The sequence below is a fragment of the Dipodomys spectabilis genome, unplaced genomic scaffold, assembly GCF_019054845.1.
Source record: "Dipodomys spectabilis isolate Male_0828 unplaced genomic scaffold, ASM1905484v1 ptg000266l, whole genome shotgun sequence".
Classification (NCBI taxonomy): Eukaryota; Metazoa; Chordata; class Mammalia; order Rodentia; family Heteromyidae; genus Dipodomys; species Dipodomys spectabilis.
The window spans coordinates 4,091,403-4,112,393 of NW_024870943.1; the positions used below are offsets into that span (position 1 = coordinate 4,091,403).

Sequence of the window (20,991 nt, forward strand, 5' to 3'; positions counted from 1 at the left end):
CTGTCATTCTAGCTACTCAGGAGGCTGAGATCTGAGGATCATTGTTCAGCGCCCAGGCCCAGAGTTCAGGCCCCACGACTGGACCCAAAAAAATTTTTTTAAAGTATCAAACCAGTACTTTTCAGGCACAGTATCTTCACTCAGAGATAATCTTCTTCACAGTACACATAATATCTGCACGTTTAATTCTTAGACAATGCAAATTTAATGCTAGATGCACACCACATGCCCTGGCTGCAAACTGCTTTTCTTAACAAGTATGAAGTCCTTCAACTAGGTATGGTTAAAGCTGTATTAATGAACTGTGCTGGTAAATATCACACAATTTTTTATCACGTTGCAAACTTTGTTTCCAAGTTAGTAACTGCTGCCATGGGATTAAACAGAAACAGTGACATTATTAGGTTTGTTTTGTTTTTAAACTATGATTAGTAGCAACTTAAGTTCCCAATTTTAACCCCTGGGCAGCAATATACAAGTTCCCACATTGGCACATTAGCACCTAAGTGTCAAGGAGTTAAATAACCAGCACCAAAAATAAGGCATTTCTGTTTGTCCCATTTGGCAGAAGTGAAAGGAAAAGAAGTTGTACTAGATGTTGAAGGGATTGTGGGCAACATAAAGAAGACACTAGGAGAGAGAAACTGTCACATGAAGTTTTCATAGTCTGGTACATATCCTCCATCACAACCACCATCATCTGCCAGATCATCTTCCCCGGTGGCCTTCAATCACCCTCCAGGAACCATGCCTTTCTTCTTCTTTCTGGCTTTGCTTTGCATTTCTTTCTTCTGTGTTCTCACCGCAAAGCACAGTCAATGAATTGGTCATCTTTTCCAAGTCATCAATTTCCAACGAAATTCACACATCTCGAACTAAGGCTTTCAAAAACCTGGCATAATAGAATGACTTTTCATCCTGTGTAATTTTATCTTTTAGTAACTTCCTGAATTCTGTGAGATCAGCTCTTGAAGATGGGTTCATAGCATCTATTCCACAAACTGTATCATTCACACTAAATGTTTCTTTTGCTAGTACAAGGTCTGACTCTTCCTGTAGTTTCTGTAGCCGCAGTTTATCTGCTAATTGTTCTTCTGGTGTTAGAAATTGAGGTTCTTCAGGTTCTTCTCATCTCTTTAATTTCTTCTTGCCTTTTCTTCTGTTTTCTTTCTTTTTTCTTTTATTTTCTCCTCTATTTTTCTTTCTTTTTGAAATTATTTCTGGTTTTACTTCTGTTTCTTCTTTTGTTTCCTCTTCTACAACATCATCATCATCATCATCATTATCATCCTCATCATCATCACCATCATCATTATCATCATCATCCCAATTACCTTTGACGTCCTTGTCCTGGCCTTCCCAGTGGTCCCCGCCAGCCAGGTGTCAAGAATGTAGATGAGGGAGTGTGGGGGTCACCAAGAGGTGGGGTGGTGAGGTGAGTCACCGGGCTGGCTCTCCTTGGCCCACGAGGGCACACTGGGACGTCCCTAGTTTGAATCTTAATCTCCTGTTCTGTTGCCTTAGTATTTTATCATATTGGGAGATTCATTTGTACATTGACTTAGTGTCAATTTTGTTTTTGTCTTTTATCTCTAGAAATACATTTGTCTCCTGTCATTTTGGTTGTGTTATTCTGATTACATTTTCTATCAAGGCAAGGCTCAAATAAAAGCAGAGTTAATGCAAGGCTCTCTGGAAATGCCTTTCTACCTCTGGTGTGTTTGTCACACTCTTCCTTTGAAGCAGATTTTGATTCGTTACCGAGTAATTTCCCCAAATTTGGAATTTCACCATATGAACTTTTGTATTCAAAACATTCCTAGGGTGCTATAAATTTTGTTTCTAGTGCTGAATCTTGAACTCGGGATTTGTTCCTTAGCTTTACCCTGTCTTTGAGACAAAACATGTTTCAAAAATGAGAGGCTCTATGTGGGCACTAGAGGCTCACGCCTGTCATCCTAGCTACTCAGGAGGCTGAGATCTGAGGATCATTGTTCAAAGCCAGCCCAGGCAGGAAAGACCATGAGTCTTTTATCTCCAATTAACCACCATGAAAACCAGAAGTGCTACTGTGGCTCAAGTGTTAGAGCATTCACCTTGAGCTGAGGACTGAGGGACAGGACCCAAACCCAGACTTCAAGCCCAGGACTGACAAAAAAAATGTTGAGATTTGAAGATCAGTATTCAAAGCCAGCCCATTCAGAAGAGTCTGTGAAACTTATCTCCAAGAACCAGTATAAAGATGGAAATGTAGCTATTACTACAGAACAACAGAAAAAAACGTTAAAGGATAATACTTAGGCCCTGAGTTCAAGCCCTAGGATTTCACACAGACACAGACACACACACACACACACACACACACACACACACACACACACACACACACAGGCATACACACCAATCTGAAGAACAAAGAAAACTCCTTTTAACAGGCAAATTTGTCACAAAAGCCCACAGTTCCTCCTCACTGAGGAGTAGGAAGTATATCATGAACAACACATTGCCATAATCGCAGCCATTACTGTCCCCTAAGATCCTGAGGAAGTCTTGGGATCTTGTTCCAGTAGTGCCACCCCTGGGCCTGAAAGAGAATTTCATCTTCTGCATATCCTCCTTGAAGCTCAGTTTGGAAGGGATCCATAACCAGTGGACTGATTTTGCTCTCCTGTGTCAACGGTCTGGCTGCTCTATATATCAAACCATCACAAAAAATATCAGTGATGGTCTCAGGTGAATCAAATGGGGGCTTTTCCTCATAGCCCAGCTGTACATCGGTGTCGTGGCGAACTCCCTGCCCTCCACGTTCTATACATGTTTTTATTCGAATGTCATCTAAAGAAGCCTAGCAATGCCATCTTGATGCATCTGACTATGATCAACTTGCCTAACACTATGTTCACAATGGTGCCAGATATCATGGTGTCCTTCAGAGTCTAGCACTTTCTGGATGATGTGGGCTGCAAGGTGATGGTGTACCTCTTCAGAGTCACCTAGGCGCTTTCCATCTGTACCACCTCGCTCCTCAGTGCATTTCAGGCCATCATCATCAGCTCCAGCCATGCCCAGTGCATGTGGCTTAAATCTAAATCTTCAGTGTGGATTTTCCCTTGTTTTCTCTTCTTCTGGGTTGCCAATATGCTCATGTAGGTCCCGTTCATTAAGGCTCTGAAAGTCCAAAGTCATTTTACTGTTGTTGGTTCTGGGTTTTCCAATGCATATAGTCATACTTGACAGAGAGAAGAAAATAGATCATGGCATCTTCTTATTCTGAGACCTTATATTTTTAACCATGCTCACCACTCCCTCCACATGTTGACACCCCTCTCTCAACACCCCAAGAGAGCCATGTACCTTTACAGTTCCAGCATCGCTACCTAGCCATCGCTACCTAGCCTAGCCAAAGCCATCCATATCACCCTGCTCCTTGTCAGCTGCTTCATGTGTTTCTGTTGCTCCAAGAACATTGTGAATGTTTTTCCTTTTACACAGTAGAGAAAATGGCAACGTTGGACATGATCATTTGTATTTTATCATGCTGCCCAATTGTGTCCCCTTGTTTCCTCATGCAGTACAATAAAATTCTTTCCAATGTAGCACCTCCTTGTCATTGATGACAATTACCAGTTGTCTGAAAGCATTCGGTGGCTGATTGGACAGCCAAAATCTTTGTTCAAAAGCAGAGAAGATTCTAGTAATGTACCTGGGAGAAAAACTGCGTGCGTATTGAGCACTTGAAGTGCAGTTTGAATGCAGATATGCCAGATTTTTTTGTTTTTGTTTTTGTTTTTGCGATTCCTGGGGCTTGGCAGATGAATGGATCAAGACAATGTGGTATATATACACAATGTAATTTTATGCCTCCATCAGAAAGAATGACATTGCCCCATTTGTTAGGAAATGGAAAGACTTGGAAAAAATTATATTAAGTGAAGTAAGCCAAGCCCAAAGAAACATAGGTCCCATGGTTTCCCTTATTTGCAATATCTACTATATGTATGAGTCAAGCAGAAAAGGTCAGAGAAGGTGATGTTAGGAATGAACCCTAAGGTATGTATTCAAATGTTTTTTTTTCTTTCATGGGATTGTTTCTAACGTATTTATAAGATGCTTTCTTTGTTGCTTTGTATGTCCCTCCCCCACAGTATAACCCCTGATTTCACTATATTTGATGTAGGTATAGTTTGTGGAGGAGAAGGGGAAAAACAAGTCGTTGAAGTATACTGGTGGACCCATTGCAACAATGATAAGCACAAGTTGTCATGTTGAAAAAGAACTTTACAATTTTGGTGGGGGGGAGGGAGAATTGGGTGGGGGGGGGGGGTGGGGTGAGCCTAGGAAGGGATGGGAAGGGGAAACAAAAGAGGAGGCTGCAATGCTTGATAAGAAATGTACTTATTATCTTGCCCACATAATTGTAACCCCTCTGTACAGTATGTTCACAATAAAAAAGGAATAAAAATAAATTAATTAATTAAATAAAGAAAAGTTTTAAAAATTAAAAAAAGAAAATTCTGAATTAAATGACCACAGTATCCAAGTAGACATCTGCAGAGTATTTCACTGAACAACCACACAACTCACATTCTCAGTGGTGCATGGAACAATCTCCAATACTGACCACATCCTAGGACACACAGCAAGACTGAGCAAAACCAAAGGATGGAGATAACTCTTGGTATCCTGTCTGATCACAATGGAATTAAACTACTCCTCAATAACAAAACACTGCAGAACACTCTCACACCTATGAACAACAGGTGGGTCACTGAAGAAACAAAAGAGGAAATCATAAAGGGATTATGATTCAATAAACATGAAAACATATCATACCGGGGCCCTAAGGATACTACAAAAGCAGTATTGAGAGGAAACGTTATAACACAAATTGTGCAAATAAAGAATAGAGAAACAATACAAATGAATAACCTCATGATGCAACTAAGAGTGCTTAAAAAAGAGGAACAAACCAAACATCAAACTCCCAGATGGAGAGAGACAGTAAAGAACAGCAGGTCGGGGAAAGTGGCTCAGTGGTAGAATGCTTGCCTTGCATGCATGAGGCCCTGGGTTTGATTCTCAGCACCATATAAGCAGAAAAAGCCAAAAGTGGTATTGTGGCTCAAGTGATAGAGCCCCAATCTTGAGCTGAAGAGCTGAAGGACAGCACCCAGGACAAGAGTTTAGACCCCATGATAAAAAAAAGAATAGGGAGAACTAAATAAACTAGAGACTGAAAGGACTGTACATAGTGGCTGGGAATGCCACTTAGTGGTAGAGTATTTGCCTAGCATGCATAAAACCATGGATTCAATTCTTCAGTACCACATAAAAAAAGAAAGTGGGAAGTGGTGCTGTGGCTCAAGTGGTAGAGTGCTAGCCTTGAGCAAAAGAAGCTTAGGGACAGTCCTCAGGCCCTGAGTACAAACCCCAGGACTGGCAAAAATGAACTCTTGCATAAAATCAACAAACCAAAAGGTGACATTTGAAAAAAAAAATCAATACAGTTAACAGACCACTACCGAAATCAGTGAGGACAAGTCTCAAATTAACAAAATTAGAAATGCTAATAGAAACATTGCAAAAAACAACAACAACAACAAAGAAATCCAAAAGATTATGAGGGAATACTTTCAAAACCTATACTCAAATAAGATGGAAAATCAAGTAGAAATGTATGCAAATTGTTAAAGCTGAACCAGGAAATTCTAAATCAGTCAAACAGGCCATAATTTGCAATGAGATTGAAGAAATAATCAGCAGTTTTCCAAAAAGGAAAAGCCCAGGAACGAGGGATTCTTGGCTGAATTCTGCAAGACTTTTCAAGTTTAATCCTGGTACTCATCAAAAATCTCAGTGAAATAGAGGCAGAAATACCAAGTCCATATTCATAGCATCAGATAATGGAGATCATTGAGTTCCTCACCTTCCTTCCTTATGTAAACTTCTTTCAATTTTCCCCATTTACGACAGTGTGAACTATATATTTATCATACATAAGCTTTGTGAAGTTGGGGCATGTCCCACTGTCTTCCTAATCCCTTCAGAGCTTTTTAAATGAAGTCTTGCTGGGCTGGGAAGGTGGCTCAGTGGTAGAGTGCTTGCCTCACCTGCATGAGGCCCTAGTGTTTGATTCCTCAGCACTACATGAGAAGAAAAAGCTGGAAGTGGCACTATGGCTCAAGTCGTAGGGCACTAGCCTTGAGCTGATGAGCTGAGGGACAGTGCCCTGGCCTAGAGTTCAGCCCCATGACGACAAAAAAAAAATGAAGTCTTGTTGAATTTTGTTAAAGGTATTTTGTGCATGTATTGATATGATCATGTTCCTTCTGTTCTTTTTCAAAAGTGTTTTTGAGGGGTGCAGTTAATGTTAAGGTTTGATTTCAGATCTTATCTCTTTATGTGAAGTATTTTTGTTTTGTACATATTTGTTTTATTTAGTTTTATTTTTTAATCTTTAAGTAGTTGTACAGAGGAATTGCCTTTCCACAAATCAGTATGACAACACAAAGACGCTTGTTCAATGTCATCTTTCTTCCCTTTTTATTGTAACATACTTGTGGAGGTGGTCCCCTTTTTGTTTGAGAAGCATTGGTGTTTGTTCCTTCTGAAAGCTTGGATGGTCTTCAGTTATGAATCTGTCTGGCTTTGGTTTTTGTTATGGGAAAGACTATTTTATTATTTTTAAGATTTTGCCTGTCCTAGGTCTTGAACTCAGGGCCTGGGCACTGTCCTTGAGCCTCTGTATGATCAAGGCTAGAGCTGTACTACTTGAGCCACAGTGGCACTTGCAGCTTTTTCTGTGTATGTGGTACTGAGGAATGGAACCCAGGGCTTCATGCATGCCAGGCAAGCCCTCTACCACTAAGCCACATTCCCAACCTGTTTATTTTATTTTTTAAGTTTCTATAATTTAAAATAATTATTACAACAATGCTCAACAAGAAATTAACTCATTACCTTACTCATGTAACCGTAACCCCTGTGTACAACATCTTTACAATAAAATAAAATTTAAAAATTATTATATAGGTCATGTGCAAAAGCTCAGGCACACAAACTTGGTCTTCCCTTTCAGCCCAGCACAACAACAAAGGAAACTCAAACAAAAACCCTCAAACCCTTAAGAAAGAGGTGACTCCAACAATTTCATAACAGAGAGGAAACTCTTGGGAACTCAGGTGATGAAAACAGAATTTCTCTGCTATCAAAACATAGTAAGAACCTGTTAGTGTCAAGTAAAATAGAAAACAGTAAGGAAATGTAAAGATCACACATTAGAATCAAATGGATTTCACTCCAAAGATGCAAATTGGCTAAACACATGAAAAAGTAAATACTTAGGTATAAATTGTAATCAAAGATTAATACATACTGTCAGGAGAGCCAACTGTGTATAGTGACCTTGAACAGGAAGGATAACAAGGGGAGTAGACTTGAAACTAGGTGAGTGTCCAGGGGTGGGATAGGGGATTTCTGGAGCATCAGATAATGTGCGAAAGCGTTTGATACTGAGTTCCAGTCCTGGTCTCTGACCCAAAAATAGAATAGCATAAAATACCCAATGTCCAGTGGGTTCCAGACTGAACAGCATATCTTTTTCTCATGACACTTCTCCAGAAAGTCCAGTGGTGATGGACGACGGGACCTGCAGGGACTTACTCTCTCCACGGCCCTGTCTTGGAAGGTTCCCTTTGTTGTCTAAATCAGAAGACTGATCTCGATTGTCCCTTTGACTCACTGCTTGTCTCAGAGTAGAGTCATGGAGATCACAGGATGGAAGAATATGTGTCATGGGGTATACACATCTCTGCGTTGACTGAATCCTGATTGTCATTGGTTGCCTCCTGCTTTGTCACTGGCTACAATGTTCTTTGTCATTGGCTGCAAGATCCACTTTTTTTTGCCTGTCCTCGGGATTGAACTCAGGGCCTGGGCACTGTTCCTGGGATTCTTTTGCTCAAGGCTAGCACTCTACCACTTGAGCCATAGCACTATTTCTGGCTTTTCCTGTGATTAGTTGAAGTAAGGGTTCACTATGTTTTCTTCCCAGGGTGCCTGAGAACCGAGGTTCCTTCTGACTAGCTAGGATTATGGGCATGAGCCACCTGTGCCTGGCTCTGGCTGTGTCCTTTGGCCACATGCTGTTTCCTTGGTGGCTAGATGCTGCTCTGTCATTGGAGAACCAGCATTCTTAGAGTGATTTAATAACATTCTATATAACAAACATCACTGTTATTAGGAAGGGAAAGCAAGGTAGAAATACACTGTTTATCTGTGTGTGTATTAAAAAACAGAAATTATTTTTAATTTTTATAGTGTACAGGACATGTATTTCTTTTATCCCACCAATAATCTTTTTTGTTTGGGAGGGGCAGTTCTGGGTCTTGAACTCAGGGCCTAGAAACTGTTCCTAAGCTCTTTAGTTCACAGCAAGCACTCTACCACTTGAGCCACAGCTCCACTTATGATTTTCTGAGTGGTTTATTGGAGATGAGTTTTCTTCCTGGGCTGTCTTTGAACTTCCATCCTTAGATCTCAGCCTCCTGAGTAGGAAGGATTACAGACGTGAGCCACTGACGCCTGGCTTGTTCCTGAGCTTCTTTGGCTCAAGGCTAGTACTCTACCACTTGAGCCTCTGCACCACTTTTGGCTTTTTCTGTGTATGTGGTTCTGAGGAATTGAGCCCAGGGCTTCATGCATGCTAGGCAAGCACTCTACCACTAAGCCACATTTCCAGCCCGCCCCCAATAATACCTTAAGCAACTAAGCAATATGAGCCTTTTTTTTTTTGAGCTTGGCACTGGTGGCTCATGCCTGTAACCCTAGGTACCCAGGAGGCTGTGATCTGAGGATCAAGGTTCAAAGCCAGCCCAGGTAGGAAAGGCTGTAAGACTCTAATCGCCAATTAACCACCAGATAACCAGAAGTAGTGCTGTGGCTCAAGTGGTAGAGTGCTCTCCTTGAGCTGAAGAGCTGAGGGACAGTGCCCAGAGTCAGAATTGAAGAACCATGACATGACAAAAAATTAAAAAAACTTAAAAAAATTATTGTCAAGGACAGGGAAGATGGCTTAGTGGTAGAATGCATGCCTTGCATGCATGAGGCCCAGAGTTTGGTTTGTCAGCACCACATAAGCAGGAAGTGGCCCTGTTGCTCAAGTATTATAGAGCTAGCCTTGAGTTGAAGAGCTGAGGGACCGCACCCAGGCCCAGAGTTCAGGTCCCACCAATGACAAAAAAACAACACATATATTTTTTCAAGGTAATGTACAGTGGGGTTACAGTTACATCGGTAAGGTAATAAATACATTTTTGACAAACTTGTTACACTTTCCCTCCTTTTTCTCCTACTTTCTATCCCCCTCTCTCCTACCTCCTCATCCCCCAAAATTTTTAGAGATCATTTCCAACTCATTGTCTTCTGTATATTGATGTCGCATTGGCTCAGCCCTTGTCCTTTATCTCACCATTCTGTTGTTCCTCTTCCCTTCCACAATTCAAATAAATGTATATGCAATACTATGGCACCAAACTCAAATACAGCAACAACAGGGGATATAAATATCAAATGTTTGGGAAAACATACTCCCTCAACTTTTAAGAATTACAACATGTCTGAAGTTGAGTAAGACTTCAAGTGCTCAATACACACAATTTATACACACAGTTTTATTCCCCATGTACAGTATAGGAACTTCACTGCTTTTGAGCAAACATTCTGGCTGTCTAATTAACCATTGAATGCTTTATGACAACAAGTACTTTCCATCAATGAAAGAGAGAGTGTACATTTGGAAAGACATTTATTATTCTTCGTAAGGAAAAAAAGAGGCATGGCTAGGTAGCCTGATGATGAAATACAAACGATCACCTCCAGTTTTGGAATTTTCACTGCTGCGCAAAAATAAAAGTCCATGATGTTGTTGGAGCAATAGAAGAACATGAAACAGCTGACCAACAGCAAGATGATGTGTGTCGCTTTGTTCTCGGGTGCTGGCTGTGAGACAAGCCTGGGACTATGGAGGTGGTGGGCTGTCTTGTGGTGTCAGTACAGGAGGGTCACCATATAGAGGCTGGTTATGATCATGAGGATTACAAACACAAGATCTCAAAATAAGAAGATAAGGATGCAATAACATAATTTATTGTCTTCTATCTGCTGAATAAGACAATACACATTGAAAAATCCAGAACCTACAAGAGTAAAATTGCTTTTGGCTTTCATAACCTTAATGACCAGGACATAGATGAATGTTATTGACAACCGAGAAGAAGAGGAAAGAAGGGAAAATCCACACTGAAGGCTTAGATTTAAGCCACACGCACTGGAGCAAGGAGGTGCTGATGGAAAGTGCCGGGGTGACTCTGAAGAGGTACACCACCAAAAGGCTGTAAAATCTCTCTGGATAGACTGCAAAACTGAGAGTGGCTCCAAGCTGGGCCAAAAAAGGGTCTCAAGAGCTAGACAAACTGGGAAAAGCCACTGATTCCAGACATGCCATAACTCCACCCACACACAAGCTCACTTGCAGAGACTCCAACCTGCAGAAACCAGTCACATCCTTCCTTCATTCTACACAAAGCCTATCCCCTCTCCCACTGAGTTAGTCTGAGAGGAGGGACACAGGACTCCCAAGGTTGCAAAGTAGAACTTTTTTCTGTCTACTCAAACTGATTTTAGAAACAACTAAGCCATATGGAAAACCAATCACTACAAGGAAATCAAAGAGTCCATCAAGAGATGGCGTAGTAGACATAGGGGAGACACAAATAAATTGAAGAATTGTTTTCTAAATGTAATTTTTATTTTTTCTATTTTAATTTTATTTATATATTTTGCCCCATTTTTCTTCTTCATTGCTTTTTATTCCCAGAGAGCCTACGGTGATTATTAGGGTTCCTCCTTAATTGTGTGTATACTTAATTCAGGCTATATTTTGAGCAAATATTTATTGCTTAATTTTTTGGTTTTTATTTTTAGAATTATTACTTTATACATACATAAAATTTTTTCAGGTAAGGGTTTGGTTTATTCAGTAGACCTGCTGGGACCAGGCTAGGTTGGCATTCTTCATGGATGAGAAAGGCCTGGGAAAGACCTAAGAGAGAGAGCTGGGGAAAGAAGTGGAAAAGGAGTTCCAGGAAGATGGCGGAGGATAAGCTGGATGCTAAACAAGCTCTCACATAGAAAGGAGTTTTAGAATTCCAGTGAACAGTCCTAAGCCAGAGAATCACCCCAAGTGTGCTATCACAGGACAGAGAGTTAGGCCAGAGAGGGAAAATCCAGGCAAGAAGACAGCTCTGAGCACTTGCCAGCAGCTGCCCCTGGGGCGGCAGCGGTGGCGGTGGTGGCTGGAGTCGCCATACCTGCAAAACTGAGAGTCTGGGACGAAGGAGTCAGATGCGGCGGGTGGCAAATTCTACTCAACACCAGCAAGAACCAACAAGAAGCGGACATCTTCATCCTGCAGTTCGCAGACCAGAGACATCCAGGAACCAAGACTCGAAGTCTAACGTCCTCACTCCTGCTCAGGAAGCAGAGGAGGGAAAGCCACCCCTTCCCCCCCCGCCCCCCGCCCCCACAGTACTGGAGATCTCCATATTGGATACCGACAAAGCTCGGCGGAGCTCCTAGCTCCAACTCAGGCCTTGGAAGAAAACTATAGTCATTTAGCAGGTCACAAGAACCTAAACTGACCTGCCAGACTCAGCTTCACCCAGGGAAAAGTTACCCAGCTCGGGCGCCATCCCCAGGAGTGGCTTTCTTCACTGGGTAATCAGAGCCAGAGGCTGCCCCTCCCTTAAGCAGCCTTGACAATCAATTGAAATTCAGTAAACAGAAACCCTGAGAATGGTTCCAGGCTGGGCTCTGTGAGTTTCTCACAAGCTAGCCCTCGGGAAAAGCTACAGTTTGCTGAAAGGCCTCAACTCTACCAAGAACCTAGCCTCATCACAGCATCTCCAAACTTGAGGAAAAAGCCATCTCCCTCTTTTGTGATACTCAAAGCAGATCTCCCTCCCATTGAACTAACCTGGAAGGAGGATCGCAAAATCCTGGGTAAAGCAGAGCATTTTTCTGCCTGTTCAAACAAAGTGACTTAAGAAACCACGCAAGCCCCAGAAAATCAAACACCACAAGCAGATCAGAGACTCCAAAAAGAGGCTGGTTATGACATGACATTTTGTACTTCTCATTGTTGCAACAGGTCCACCTGAATCCTTAAACGAGGGGGGAGGCTGGGAAGGGAGGTGAAGGGTAAACAAAGGAGGAGGCTGCAATGCTTGGTAAGAAATGTATGCATTTTCCTGCCCATGTAATTGTAACCCCTCTGTACAGTATGTTTTCAAATAAAATAAAATTAAATTAAATTTAAAAAAAAAAAAGAAAAAAAAAAAGAGGCTGGTTACGGACACAAGGGAGATACAGTATTTTTCCCACCCCTCCCCCAAAAAATCAAAGAACTTTTTTTTCTTTTTTTTTAGTACCTATTATAAAAATTTTTTCTCTTTTCTAAAACTTTTTTTAATTTTTATCTTTTTTGAAAAAAATTGTTTTCTAGTAACTTTTTTTCCCTCTTATACTTTTTATTTAAGGGGTATATGTGTGTGTGTGTTTTTCTTTCTTTTTTTTTTCTTTTTAAAAAAAAAATTTTTTTGGTTCTTGTTTAGCTGTATTGAACTTCTGATCTTTTTTTCTTTCTTTCTTATCCTTTTCACCTTTTCTTCTCTTTCATTCTTCTTTATGTGACTTAATTGTTGTCCTGCACATCCTCAGATAAACCCATAGTTGATAATTAAACTATCCTCCATTGTGTACACACTTAATCCACAAATTTATTGCTCAGTTCAAAACCTCTGAGACTTAAATTCCTTAATAGCAGTACCACCTCTTTATACCTATATAATATTTTAAGTATTTTTATTTATAAGTTTTTCACATCTCCTTTATAAGCCTCCCCTTCTCTCATTATATTCACGTTCTTCTCTAAATAGTTTGTTTTTTTTCTGCATGATATTTTTATTTATTACTTTTCTATTTTTTGTGGTCCCTTTTTTTTCCCTTTCTCTTTCTTCTTTTTTTCTCTCTCACTACTTTCATCCTATCCAACCTATTTCCTGCTTTGAGATTAGGTCTTAGTTAACTCTCCCCGTGCCTTCCCACATCACTCTATTCCTATTTTTTACCCACATCTCTCCATAAACCTAATAATTTCTGGTTTACCAAATTCTTCTTTGCGGTTTAAAGCCCATTAATATATAGTTATTTGATGTTGAATAGTTGTATCTGTTGACCTAGATTGTATCTGCAGACTATTGACTGTGCAAATTCAGACTTTGGTTGATGCTTGCCTTAAGTTAGTGTTCTAGCACAAAACTGGTGTTATTTTCATCCCAAATGGGCAGAGTAAGTTAGAAAAACACAAGAAAAATGGCAAGTCCGGGTATCTCAACTCCCATTCATGATATTCAGGGGACAGAACAGATAATGAATAGTCCAGAGGAGAGTTCCCAAATAGCTCTACAAACACTGCTGGCAAACATGATAAATGAAAAGATTGAAAACGTACAATAGACTCTGTATGAGCTTGATAGGGAGAGAGGAGGCAATCCAAAGGTTTCTACAGGAATGTCATGAGCGTGAGGAAGTTACTCAAAAACTGATACAGGATTTGCATGAGCAGCTTGAGAATACTCAAAGAGAAAGGCAGAATTGGCGGGAACAGGCTGAGAACACTCAGAAAGATCTACAGGAATGGCATGAACGGGAGCGGGAGGAAGCTAAGCAAAGAGTAATACATTTCCTGAGAGAGCAGGATGAGAATACACAAAGATCACTAAAGACATCCATGGGATCCATTAACAAATAGCTAAGGGAAGTCAGGGAGACCACAAAGGGAATGCTGAATGGAACCCAACAGAAGGAATGGGAGTCCAAGGAAACCATAACCAATCAACTAAGTGATTTGAGAATAAACATTGAACATCAAATTAAGGAAGTAAAGAAGTTCATACAAGATCTAAAACAAAGCTTCAACAAAAAATTTGAAGCCATCAAAGCTGACCAATTAGAAGGAAAAGAAATAAAAAAAAAGTAGAAAGCCTTGCAGCAGGTTAGACCATGCTGAAGATCAAATCTTGGGGATTGAAGTCAGCCTAGATATTATAGAGAAAGAACATACAACTATCCAAGACAAGTCCAAGAAATATGACAGATCTATCCAACACTTGGAAGACACCATCAGAAGGCCTAATCTAAGGATAATGGGTGTAGAGGAACACCTAGAAACAGAAGTTAATGGTCTAGGAAATTTGTTTAACAGGATCCTAGCAGAGAACTTCACAAACATGCAAAAAGATAGGCCTATTCAAAAACAAGAAGCTTTTAGAACTCCAAATAGACCAGACCAGAATAGGACATCCCACCGTCACATTATACTCCACACAGGATCAACTCAGACCAAGGAAAAGATCCTTAAAGCTGTCAAGGAGAAAAGATTAATCACCTATAAAGGGAAACCAATTAGAATCACCTCAGATTACTCAGCAGAGACAATCAAAGCAAGAAGGGCCTGGAATGATGTATGCCATGCCCTAAAAACAAACAACTATCAACCAAGAATACTTTACCCAGCTAAACTCTCCTTCATAAATGAAGGCCAAATAAAAACCTTCCATAGCAAAGAAAAATTGAAACATCTCCAGCAAACCAGCCCTACAAAAGATTCTTAAAGATGTCCTACACATAGAAAACTAACAAGACCAAAATAAAGGCCAAGAAACGGCACAGAAACTGAGAACCCAAGAATCACAGGAAGAACCCAGTTTTCAGAGCCCCAAGAATGTGGATAATATGGCAGGATCTCCCAAATACCTCTCAGTCCTATCTCTTAACAATAACGGACTTAACTCTCCAATTAAGCAACATAGACTGTCTAGTTGGAATAAAAAACAAGGTCCTTCTATCTGCTGCCTTCAGAGTCACATCTTGCCAGTAAAAACAAATACATTTTCAATGTTAAAGGCTGGAACAAAATCTACCAAGCAAACGGCCCCCATAAACAGGCAGGAGTTGCAATTCTAATATCAGATAAAATAGAGTTCAAATTAAAATTTGAGAGAAGAGATAAAGAATGTCACTACATACTAATTAAGGGATCTCTCCTTCAGGAGGATATTACAATTCTATGTATCTATGCGCCAAACAATGGAGCACCCAAATTTATCCAAGAAACACTACTTTACCTCAAATCCCACACAGATCCAAAGACATTAATTGTTGGGGATTTTAACACACCACTCTCCCAACTAGATAGATCAACTCGGCAAAAACTCAACAGAGAAACCGCAGATCTAAACAGCTGCATAGATCAACTAGACTTAACAGACATCTACCGAACATTTCACCCAGCAGCATCAGACCTGGAAACACAACAAATCAAAGAAAGGTTGGACAAATGGGATTGCATGAAGTTGCAGAGCTTCTATATGGAAAAGGACATAGCTAGCAAGATCAATAGAAAGCCCACGGATTGGGAGAAGATCGTCACTAGCCATACAACGGACAAGGGTCTCATATCTAAAATATACTTGGAACTCAAAACATTAAATCCCCCAACAACAAATCCTCAAAGAAACAACTGCCCAATAAATAAGTGGGCTAATGACTTAAAGAGAAACTTCTCTGAAGAAGAAAGAAGGATGGCCAATAGACACATGAAGAAATGCTCAACCTCCCTAGCCAGAAAAGAAATGCAAATCAAAACAACATTAGGATACCACCTCACCCCAGTTAGAATGGCAATAATCAAGAACTCTAATAACAACAGATGCTGGAGGGGATGTGGACAGAAAGGATCCTTACTTCATTTTGGGTGGGAGGGTAAACTTGTTCAACCACTTTTGAAAGTACTATGGAGGTTCCTCAAAAGACTCCACATAGAGCTCCCCTATGACCCAGCAGTCCCACTTTTGGGCATTTACCCAAATGTTTACAAACAAGACCACACTAAAGCTACCAGCACAACTATGCTTATTGCAGCATTATTTACCATCGCTAAGATATGGAACCAACCCAGATGCCCCTCAGTAGATGAATGGATCAAGAAAATGTGGTATATATTCACAATGGAATTCTATGCCTCCATCAGAAAGAATGACATTGCCCCATTTGTTAGGAAATGGAAAGACTTGGAAACAATTATATTAAGTGAAGTAGGCCAAGCCCAAAGAAATATAGGTCCCATGATTTCCCTTATTTGCCATATCTAGTATATGTATGAGTCAAGCCGAAAAGGTCAGAGAAGGTGATGTTAGGAAAATGAACCCTAAGATAAGTATGTAAATGTTTTTTTCTTTCATGCATTTGTTTCTAAAGCAATTATAAGATTATTTCTTTGTTGCTTTATATGTCCCTCCCCCACAGTGTAACCCCTGCTTTCACTGTATTTGATGTCGGTATAATTTGTGGAGGGACGGGGAAAAACAAGTCGTTCAAATAATGATACAGGTGGACCTGTTGCAACAATGAGAAGTACAAGTTGTCATGTCAAAACCGAACTTTACAACTTGGGGGGGGGGGGGGAGGATTAGGTAGGGGGGGAGGGAGGATGGGAAAGGATGGGAAGGGTAAACAAAGGAGGAGGCTACAATGCTTGATAAGAAATGTACTCACTATCTTGCCCATGTAATTGAAACCCCTCTGTGCAGTATTTTCACAATAAAAAAAATAAAAATAAAAAAAAAATTTTTGGAGAGGTGCAGTTAATTTCAGGGTTTAATCTCAGACTTTATTTCTTTAGTTGCTCTATTTCTGACTTGTGCATATTTGTTTTATTTTTGGTTTTGTTTTAGATGTTTAAGTAGTTGGACAGATGATTTGGCTTTCCACAAAGTACTGTAAGAGTGAGATGACTTGACCAATGTCATCTTTCTTCTCCATTTCTCATAAGGTATTTGTAGCGTTGCTCCTCTTTGTATTTGAGGGCACTAGTGTTTGTTCCTTCTGAAATTCCTGACCACCTTCAGTACTGAGGGTTTTTATTTTAGAGAAGACTGTCTTTTCATTCTATTTTTTATGTGAGTATATTCAATTTTTTTTTTGTCGGTCATGAGGTTTGAACTCTGGACCTGGTCGCTGTCCCTGAGTTCTTCAGCTCAAGGCAAGCACTTGAGCCACAGCTCCACTGCCAGTTTTCCAGTGGTTAATTCCAGATAAGAGGCTCACGAACTTTCCTGCACGGGCTGGCTTTGTACTGGGATCCTCAGATCTCATCTCTTGAGAAGCTAGGATTATAGGCATGAGCCACTGGTGCCCGACTAAAATTGTTATGTTGTAGATGATGTGCAGAGGGGTTCATGTTTCACATTACAGTTAATTAGAACAGTTCATTTTGGATAATGTTACCACTTCCCACAATCTCTCTCAGTTTTTTTCTCCCATTCCCAACCACAAGTTGCATAGTTCAGTTCCACACATTGTCTAATGAGTACCACTGCTGGCTTTGTTCACCCTTTCTCCTCCATTTGGGAGAAACTTCTATGACTTCAATCTCCTTGCACATCACAACTCGGTTGTAAGTAGTTCTTGTCCTCCTTGTTCATATTTGGGAGGTTCTACAAAACTTATTGAAGCTGGGTGCCAGCTTCACACTGTTATGATAGCTTCTCAGAACCTGTGATCTGAGGATCCAGTTCAAAGCTAGACTGGGCAGAAACTCTGTTGTGAGACTCTTACCTGCATTTAATCAGCAAAAAGCCACAGGTGGAGCTGTGGCTCAGGTGGGAGACTGCTAGAGTTCATCAAAAAAAGCTCAGGCACACAGCCTTGGTCCTGAGTTCAAGCCCTAGGACCAGTACAAGAGCAAAACAACTAAACAACAGCAACAAAGAAAACTCAAAAAATAAACAAACAATACAAAACCCTAAAACGTTCATGAAAAGGCTCTTCTAACAATTTTGGTAACAGAGAGGAAACATGTGGGAACTCAGCCGATTCAAACAGAATTTCCCTGCTAACAAAACATGATAAGGACACTATTCTTGTCAAGCAAACTAGAAAATGGTAGAGAAATGTAGTTGAGATACTCATCCCAAAGTCTCAGAAGTACATGTGATAATATACTAGGTATATCACACAGGACAATAAGGCTGATTTTATTCCAAGGATGCAAATTGGCTCAACACATACAGACAATAAATATTAAGGTCCAAAATAAAATCGAGGACTTAAACACTATCAGGGGAGCCAACTATGTATAGAGAGTATGAACAGGGGGAAACAGGAGAGTAGACTTCAAACTAGGTTGAGTGACCAGTGGTGGGATATGGGACTTGTGGAGCATCAGATGACGAGCAAAAGCATCAGACAGCGAGTTCAAGTCCTGGTCTCTGACCAAAAAAATAGAATAGAATAAAATACCCAACGTCCAGTGGGCTCCACACTGAACAGCACCCCTTTTCCCATGACACTTCTCCAGAAAGTCCAGTGGTGATGGACGATGGGATCTGCAGGGATTTACTTTCTTCACGGCCCTATCTTGGAAGGTTCCCTTTGTTGTCTAAATCAGAACACTGATCTCCATTGTGCCTTTGCTACAGTGCTTGTCACAGAGTAGAGTCATGGAGATCACTGGATGGAAGAGTATGAGTCATCCTGTATACACATCTCTGCGTTGACTGCATCCTGATTGTCAATGGTTGCATCCTGCTTTGTCACTGCCTACAATTTTCTTTGTCATTGGCTGCAAGATCCACTCTTTTTCCTTTTTTGCCAGACATGGGTCTTGAACTCAGGGCCTGGCCACTGTCCCTGGGTTTCTTTTGCTCAAGCTAGCACTCTACCACTTGAGCTGTAGCCTATCTCTGGCTGTTCCTGTGATTGGTTGAAGTAAGGGTCTCACTAACTTTTCTTCCCAAGGTGCCTGAGAACTGAGGTGCCTTCTGACTAGCTAGGATTATGGGCATGAGCCACCAGTGCCTGGCTCTGGCTGTGTCCTTTGGCCACATGCTCTTTCCTCGGTGGCTAGATGCTACTCTTTCATTGGAGAACCAGCATTCTTATAACAAACAGCACCGTTAGTACGAAGGGAACACAAGGAAGAAATATTGTCTAGCTACTGTCTTATAAGAACAGAAATGCTTTTAATTTTCATAGTGTACAGATAATGTATTTCATTTGTCCCACTAATAATCTGTTGAGCAACTAAGCAATATAACAATTTTGTGCAAACACACACAAGTACCTCAGCATTTAAGAATTACAGCATAGGGCCTGGGAAGTTGGCTCAGTGGTACAGCACTTGTCTTGCATGCCTGAGGCTCTGGTTTAAATTCCCCAGCACCACATAAGCAAAGAGAAAAAAGCCGTACGTGGTGCTGTGGCTTAAGTGGTAGAGTGCTAGCCTTGAGCTGAAGTGCTGAGGGACAGCAACCAGGCTTAGAGTTCAAGCCCCACAACTGGAACGCTCAAAAAAATTAAAAAAGAAAGATTTACAGCATCTCTGAACTGGAACAACACTTCACGTGTTCAATAAAATTTCTTCCCCAGATATATTACTAGGAACTTAAGTGTTTTGAAGAAAAGTTTTGGCTGTCCAATCAGCTGTTGAATGCTTTATGGCAACCGGTACTTCCTATCATTGAGAGGGAGAGTGTACATTTGGAAAGAATTTTATTATTTTTCATTAGGAAAAAAGGGCACACGATTGGATAGCATGATGATAAAATACAAATGATCACATCCACTGTTGGGATTTTCACTAGTGTGTAAAAGGAATAAAAGTTTGCGATGTTGTTGGAGCAATAAAAGAACACAAAACAGCTGACTAACAGTAAGATGGTGTGGGTGGCCTTGTTCTCAGGTGCTGACTGGGAAGCAAGCCTGGGACTATGGAGGTGCCGGGCTGTCTTGTGGTGTCGGTACAGGAGGGTCACCATATAGAGGCTGGTGGTGATCATGAGGATAACAAACACAAGATCTCGAAATAAGATAGAGATGAAATACCATGATCTATTGTCTTCTATCCGCCGAGTCTCACAATATGCATTGGAAATCCCGGGACCAACCAAAATGAAATTGCTTTTGGCTTTCATAGCTGTAATGACCGGGACATAGATGACCATATTGATGACCCAGAAGAAGAGGAAAGAAGGGAAAATCCACACTGAAGACTTAGATTTAAGCCACACCCACTGGGCATGGCTAGAGCTGATGGTGATGGCCTGAAAAGCACTGAGGAGTGAGATGGTACAGATGGACAGCCCCCGGGTGACTCTGAAGAGGTACACCACCACTTTGCAGCCCACATCATCCAGAAATCACTGGATTCTGAAGCATGCTATGATGTCTGGTAACATTGTGAAGGTGAGGTTCAGGATGTTGACCACAGTCAGGTACATGGGCTTCTTCAGATGACGTTGGAATAAAAACATATAGATAGAGCATGGAGAGCAGGGAGTTCACCATGATACCAACACACAGCTGGGCTATGAGGAAAAGCCCCCATATTGATGCACCCGAGAACATCGCAAAGGTGTTTGTGAGGTTTGATGCACAGATCAGCATGAAGTCTATACAGGAGAGAAAAATCAGCACACTGGATTATGGATCCATTCCAAATTGAGCTTCACAAAGAATATCAAAGATCAAAGTCAGTTTCAGGCTCAGGGATGGCCCTTCTGGAGTGGGATGTGAAAGACAGAAGATCTAGAGAATCTAGAGCACAGAAATAGTTGTGATTACAGAAAAGAAATCCTGTCTCACACCATGGGTCCTAGTGCCTTCACTAGGAGAAATGTGGGCCTGTGGGACACAGAAATTTGGATATTATGTTTTCTTTGATCTCCACGTTATTATATATGCTGTGTGTGTGTGTGTGTGTGTGTGTGTGTGTGTGTGTGTGTGTTTGAAGTCTTGTAGCTTGATCTCAGAGCCTGAATGGTACCCTGTGTTCTTGTACTTTTGCTAAAACCTAACAGCTTCACCTCCATC

The 20,991-nt window shown here is 40.9% G+C and overlaps 1 pseudogene; it reads right to left on the reverse strand.

The window, feature by feature from the left end:
* Positions 1–647: 647 nt before the first annotated feature.
* LOC122125601 lies at positions 648–3,063 on the reverse strand (annotated as a pseudogene).
* Between the last annotated feature and the right edge of the window lie 17,928 nt (positions 3,064–20,991).